The following is a 7,903-nucleotide window of genomic DNA, read 5'->3' as shown; positions in this document are numbered from 1 at the left end:
TTTCGGTAAAGTCACGTAGATAGGTTCAAAGAAAATAACAAAAACGACGACGTTTCGATCACAACACAAGCGGCCGTCTTCAGGAAAAAAGACGACCGCTTGTGTTGCGATCGAAACGTCGTCGTTTTTTGTTAACTTTGTTATTTTCTTTGAACCTATCGACGCGACTTTACCGAAAGACCCAAGAATACGGAACCCGCGTTTTGTATCAATGCCGGAAACGTTACAAAAAAAACCAGAAGCTAGCAAATGGTGGGAGGCGTCTTGGGATGCAGAGTTGGCGGATCGGGCAAAGATTGGAGGCATCGTGTGAGCGACTGGTCTTGCTTGTATGTGTGTTGAACTTCTTTCACGCCGTACGTAGCCAACCGTGCTCTTCGGAGGTGTAGGGGAAGGACAACGAACTAAACATAAAAAGCACTTCTAAAGAAAGTGGTTTCTGTGCGAGTCTACGTATCTGTGTGAGTCTATGGGTCTCTGTGTAAGTCGATGCGTTTGTGTGTGAGTCTATGGGTCTCTGTGCGAGTCTATGGGTCTCTGTGCGAGTCTACGGATCTGTGTGAATCTATGGGTCTCTGTGTGAGTCTATGGGTCTTTGTGTGAGTCTATGGGTCTTTGTGTGAGTCTATGGGTCTCTGTGTAAGTATATGGGTCTCCGTGTGAGTCTATGGGTCTCTGTGTGAGTCTATGGGTCTCTGTGTCAGTCGATGCGTCTGTGTGAGTCTACGGATCTCCGTGTGAGTCTGTGGGTTTCTGTGTGAGTCTATGTATGTTGAACTTCTTTCGCACCGTACGTAGCCAACCGTGCTAATTGGATGTGCGGGGTGATTGACAATCAATGGAGGAGGGATTGAAGGGGTGTTTGTGAATGCTACAGCCCGCGTCACTGTGTGTGTTTATATCAGAATATTGATAGTGGAGGAATCCGATGAGCTATGAAGCTCATCTTTCACAGATGCCCAGTAGGGGCACGCACGGGGTAAGAGGCGTCGCGTGAGATCGGCACAGGCAGCGGGTCTCACAGCCTCGCAGCCGTGTGGGACAGATTCTCCCCTCGCCCGCGTCCGGGAACTTCGCTGTTCCACGTGTTAACAACAACAACAGTAGCCGCCATTCGCCACTAAGTATAGGTGACGTCACCACGACGCTTGTGCCAGGCTGTGTGCACGTTGAGGCCACGTGAAGTGTCGAACGCCCGCCGGCAGGTCACGGGGCAGACCCAGGTGCCAGGGGTCGACTGACTGAGATGACCGAGATGACTGAGATGAGTGGCCGATGCACCACCTGTGGCCCCTACCTTGCCCACGTGTCAACCCTCACACGCGCGAGAGAGAGATGATTGGACGGTCACCCCCACGGGAACGAGTGCCGAATCTGTCGAGGTCCTCAAAGGTTGTGAATAAATAAATATGACTATTGAGACTAAACATTAAATGTATATTAAACTAAATATATATGAAAACTATATATTGTGTATTAAAACTATATTATATTAAAACGATGTATATTTTAATATATAGTATATATAATTAAATATATATTATATATTACAACTAGATATTTTATAAAGATATATATTATATATATCTAATTAAATATATATTAATACACTCTACCGGGATGAATATTAAATATATATATTAAAACTATATATAAATATTATAAATATTATATTTATATACATTATATACTAATTTTTTTTTTAAGTTATATATATTAAAACTATTAAAACTAAAATATCAATATACTCTCCCAGGATGACTATTAAAACTAAATGTTTTACTAGTTTTGTTTAGCAGGTAAGGCCCCACCACAGAGCTGCAATGTGGCTGGCTGTCACAAATGATGACGCTGGCGATCACAAATGATGGCTCAACGAAGTGGCTTATCATCATCACCATCATCCCGCGGTAATGTCTCGCAGCAGCCAAACGACTCGAAACGCGTGACGTTGATTCTAAATACGGAAGGGAAAAACCGGAGGACCCGGAGAAAATTCCACGCGACCACGGGGGGAGAGAGAGAGAGACACGCCAACTCCAAATATACAGCAGCAGGCGTCAGGGTCTGGATCGAACTCACGACTTCCTGTATACCGGGCGAGGTAGTAAACATCTCCTGGCCACCGTGGCGTAAGGGCAGCAATCGTCGGCACCTGCTGTGAAAGCGTGGTCGGGACCCTCCTGAAAAAGGGGCTCTTCTGGGTGAACGAGCGGAATACTACTAATAATATCTATGGGACCCTTTTTTCTTCACTACCGGTATCAAGATGATGAAATAATAATATGCTTTATTACCCATTCCGGCAAGAATACAGGGGGCGTTAAGACGTGCGAACGCCAAAACAGACGCACTTATTGCAAGGGACCGAGTCTGAGTTAACCGCACACACACACGCACACACACGCACATACACACGCACGCACACACACGCACATACACACACACGAACACACACGAACGCACACACACGCACACACACGCACGTCACGCTCGTGGTAACGTGCAAACGAACGATAAACCGCACGCGCGCTCTCCTTGAAACCGATCGGCCTACAACAATGCACGCGTTTACCAAAGAGTGGTTGCTTGCCGGTATTTATGTATGCATGCATGTTTTGCCACGAGCATGTGTGGTCAATGCACACTTTATGCCTGTGTAGGGCTGTTACAGAGAGCCCGTTATGCATGGCAGCCTATGGTAAACAAGCACAGTGGGCGGGGCTACGTCAGTGCACGGGCAGGTGCCCTCTACGACGTCCGCGCTTCGGACGTTACGATCCCCCGGGGCCCCACCCCTCAGGGAGGGGGGTGTATAAAAGGGGAATGTATCGGGGGGCTCGGGAGTGATGTTTAGCTAAAGAAGAGGAGGCGGAAGACGTCTGAGATAGAGCCCTGGACTCCCCCTGGTACGCCGTCCTTATCAGGACCGCGCAGGCTCGAGCCAGTGGCGTGGTACCAGAGCCAGAGCCAGTGCTGGTCTGGACTCTGGGTACCGGGCCCGACTGACCAGTGTCGGGCCAAGATAGCCTCCCCTAGCCCATTAGTGGAGGACTCAGAGGCAGGCTAAGGTTAGCCTAGAGGTGTGTCCTCAGATAGACGGGTGAGGGGGCCGATACCCCCTCAATTGTGTATGTCACAAAGTTGGTATTCAAATAAACAAGTGTGCCTCCAACTCCGGTGTCAACGAGTCATAAGCATTACTACATCTGGCGTCAGAAGTGAAACAAAGTACGAACATGGATACACGCCGGACGACTCGAGTCGGAGTACCAGGAGCGGAGGACACCGCTGCAGTTGGAGAGCCCGAGACGGCTGAAGATGCCATCGAGCAGCCGGGGCTGGGTGCATCCACGCCACAGCAGCTGGAGGAAGGGGAGCCGTCGACGGAGGGGCTGAGGCAGGCGCACGCGAAGCTGGCCGAGCTGCTGTACGCCGCAGCCGCCATGCTCGATAACATCACACGGCTGGGGGCTGCGGGACCGCCACGAGGCGACAGCAGCCAACGACCACAGCGCCTTCCCGCCATTTCAACGGAGCAACATTTTGAAACTCCCGCCATCGCCGCAGCTGCTGTTGAGGGCGTGGCCGCTCTAAGCATCGCGTCCAACGGCGGGAGTACAGTACCTGCCGCGTCACCACGGGTGCGACCGGCGATGCCATCGCTGCTTCGGGCCGACGCTGAGTCGAGTGAGGGAGGCGAGGGAGCGCGATCGTCCTCTGCAGCCGCTGCCTTACATCAGCGACTGCCGCCGCTCAAAGAATTTGTGGGCGAGGAGGGCGACTGGGGCGGCTTCCAGCGGCGCTTCCTCGCTCACCAGGAGATGGCACAGTGGACAGACGCCGAGGCTCTCCGAGCACTGCCAGCACTCCTCGACAGCGACGCCCTCGCCACACTAACATCGGCAACGAAGGAGAGGCGTTCCACGCTGCGGAAGGCGATGCAAGTGCTGTCCGCTGTGTATGGGCCACCATCGGACTGTCGTCAACTCTTTTACGATCGCCAGCGGGGGACGAAGGAGTCGCCCCTGGCGTACCGTACAAGCCTCCTGGCGCTGGCAAAGGAAGCCTTTCCACGAATGGACGACGAGGGGATCGACGCCATGGTGACAGAAAAGATACTTTTGCTGGCGGACGACTTAGACATCGTCATTGTCGCACAGGACGATGCAGAAATGTGCTCCCTCCAAGCGGCCCGTCTCCTCCACGCAAACCTGTCCTCTCAACGACGGAAGGCCAGCAAGGCGGCGAGCGGGCGCGCCGTCGCTGCGGCCACCCTCCCGGCGGAAGAGGTTTGCGCCATCAACCATCGACGGCAGCACGGAGCGGGAGCGCGGGGGGACCGGGCCGGTTCAAGCCATCTACAACGTCCATCGTCGCCACCAGCGCTTCCACGCTGCTACAACTGCGGCATCCGGGGCCACGTCGCCTCGGGGTGCCGCTCTCCTCGGCAGCGCGGGACGACACCTCAACGGGACGCCGGCCCTCGTCACAAGCTCCACCATCATAATCCGGCGAGTCGCGGCACCCCTCACGTTTGGCCCACGCACACGCCCGTCGCACACTTAAACACCGCAGCGAAGGGGGGGCCAATATCGCGTACCATGGCACCAACACGCACCGCTCTGGGTACTCACATTGAACCCAGCCAGTGGTCCGTGTTGGCCCATCGGGTTGTAGCCGCGTCGTCGGGGTCGTCGGCCGTTGTGGGTCACATCGATGGGGTGGAGGTTCGCATCTTGGTCGATACAGGAGCATCGGCGACCATTATTTCGGAGTTGATTTATAACATTCTCCCTGCCCAGAGCCGTCCTTTGATGCCTGTTAATGTGCCATTCTTTGCTGCTAACGGGGGTTCACTTGGCATCATCGGACAAATTCGAGCCCAAATTTGTGTCGGGGATATTAAATTATCTGGGCCGATTTTTGTTTCCTCCTCGCTGGCGGTTCCGTGCCTGCTGGGGACGGATTTCCTGGCCAAAATGCCGATTAGGATATTAATCGACCAGGGATGCATTGAGCTCCCATCGGGCCGACGCATGGCGTTTTTGCCATCCCCCGCTACGAGCCGGACGGCGTTCGCGACGGTGCCGGCGTTCGTAGATAGAACGGTGCGCGTTCCTCCGGGGGCGCAAATGTTAATTCCTTTGAGACTTCGGCGGCCCTTCGCTAAGGGCATTGGGGCTCAAGGGGTTTTGCTGGGACCGTCTAGGGCCGGGGTCAGTGGACCTAATTTACTCCCGGCCCAGACCATAGTGAGAGGGGATGGAGAACCCTTCATCGCGGTCCTCAATGTGGGCTCGCAGACGGTGGTGGTCCCACAGGGGACCGTGCTTGCTCACGCAACGCCGGTGCCCTGTGAGGAACCCGTCGCGAGTCATGTCGGCGCTGCCCCTGCACCGCGACCACATTCAGACAGCGATGAAGGGTGGCTCGAGGCGCTTTGCGCGGGATCGACGGACCTGTCAAATTTAGAGCGCCAACGTCTTAAGACACTACTGAGGGAATTTTCCGACGTTTTCAGTCGGGATAAATACGATTTGGGCTGCACTCATCTGCTGCGTCACCATATTGATACGGGTGACAGCGCGCCAATACGCCAAAATCCTTTTCGGTTGAGTCCCGCCGAAAAGGACCATGTCAAATCGGCTGTTGATGACATGCTAGCCGCCGACATAATTTCTCCCTCCAACAGCCCTTGGGGAGCGCCGATCGTCCTGGTTAAGAAGCAGGACGGTTCGTTGCGGTTTTGCGTTGACTTTCGGCGCCTTAATAAAATTACGGTTGCCGACGCATACCCGCTCCCACGGATGGACGAATCGCTTGACGCCTTGGCGGGAGCGCGATTCTTCTCCACATTGGACTTACTTTCGGGATTCTGGCAGCTTCCTCTGGACGATGATTCAAAGCCTAAAACTGCTTTCCGTACTCCGCACGGCCTGTTTCAATTCAACCGGTTGCCGATGGGCTTACACTCAGCGCCGGCAACTTTCCAGCGGTTGATGGAATTGGTTTTGGCTGGATTGCAATGGGAGTCGTGCCTGATTTATTTGGATGACGTCATTGTCTTTGGCAAAACTTTTGAGGAACATCTCCAGAGGTTGCGGGCGGTTTTCCTAAAGATGCGGGCTGCTAATTTGAAATTTAAGCCCCAAAAATGCCATTTGTTACGCGAGTCGGTGCGTTATTTGGGGCACATCGTGGGGCGCTCAGGTATTTCTACCGATCCCGCCAAAACGCAGTGTGTAAGCTCCTGGCCGACTCCCACCTCAGTGGGAGAGGTTAGGAGTTTTATTGGGTTTGCGTCGTATTATAGACGCTTCGTCGCTAATTTTGCGACTATTGCCAAACCCCTACATGCTTTAACATCTAAAGGGGTTCGGTTTTGCTGGGGTCAGGAGGAGGAGGCTGCTTTTTGCTCCCTTCGGGATGCTTTGGTAAACGCTCCTCCCCTGATTTACCCTGATTTTTCAAAACCGTTCTTGCTCGACACCGATGCGAGCAACACGGGTATTGGGGGCGTGCTCTCCCAGGTGGTTGACGGCGTGGAACATGTGGTTGCGTACGGCAGTCGGGTGTTGTCTCCAGCGGAGCAACGGTATTGTGTCACCCGTAGGGAACTGTTGGCAATTGTCCATTTCGTCCAACAGTATCGCCCATATCTGTACGGTCGGCATTTCACCGTCCGCACAGATCATGCGGCACTGCAGTACGCCCTGAGGGTTCAACAGCCATCGGGACAATTGTCCCGATGGTTGGAGGTCCTCCAGGATTACGATTTCCAAACCACATACCGTAAGGGCGTTCGCCACACCAACGCGGACGCTCTGTCACGCTTGCCAACCACCTCCGAGTGTGCATGCCTCCTGGGGTCTGGACGTTGCAGGCCTCCAGGGGACACATCGGTACCTGTCTTGGCGGCCGCCAACGACGACGATGCAATGGTTCCTAATTCGATCGAACAACAGGGCAAAGATTCCCTGTTGGGGTTGCCCGTCATTGAATGGGGGCGCCTCCAGATGGAGGATGTCTCCCTCCTCGGGTGGCGACGTCGCGTTGGCGGTGCGGCGGGGGGAAAAAGAGGTGGTTCCGACGCATGGGAAATGTGCCAAGGTCTGCTAATGCATTGGGACGGGAAGTCACGTCGACATCGGCTGGTTGTCCCTACTGGGTTGCGGGGTAGGGTGGTATGGGCCGCTCATGAGCGCCTCCTACACCTGGGGACCCAAAAGACTCTCGCCTTGCTGCAACTTGATTTTTACTGGCCTGGCATGACGAGGGATGTGGGGGATTTGTTGGGATCGTGCCCTCAATGTGCACAACGCAAACCGCCGGCACGGGAGTCTAACCCGCCCTTGCAATCGATCAAAGTGTCCAGGATAAACGAGCTGGTCACTCTGGACATTTTGGGACCATTCCCCGCCACCCCCAGAGGGAATAGATATTTGTTGACGGGTGTCGAGTATTTTACACGCTGGCCTATGGCCTGGCCTTTGGCCAACCAGTCGGCAGCAGCCATCGTGGAGGCCTTTGTTCAGGGTTATGTCCTGGACAAAGGTGCTCCGGAGAGGCTGCTGACCGACCAGGGCAGAAATTTTTCCGGTAAACTACTCAGACAAGTCTGCGATCTCCTGGGCACAAAGAAAATTCGGACCTCCCCATATCACCCACAAACTGACGGGATGGTCGAACGTTTGCATCGCACCATCTCGTCCATGTTATCACAACAAGTTTCGGACTCGCAAACGGATTGGGACCTACAAATTCAGGGGGTCTTGGCGGCGTACCGGATGGCACCCCATGCGGCTACGGGGTTTTCTCCCTTTTACCTCATGTACGGCCGAGAACCAGACCCGCCTGTTCGTGCCCAGTTGCGGATCCCCGTGCCGCAGGGAAAAACTAA

The sequence above is a fragment of the Lampetra planeri genome, chromosome 23 (assembly GCF_965212315.1).
Source record: "Lampetra planeri chromosome 23, kcLamPlan1.2.h2, whole genome shotgun sequence".
Lineage (NCBI taxonomy): Eukaryota > Metazoa > Chordata > Hyperoartia > Petromyzontiformes > Petromyzontidae > Lampetra > Lampetra planeri.
The sequence above is the reverse complement of the archived record's forward strand: the minus strand, read 5'-3'. Positions refer to the sequence as shown.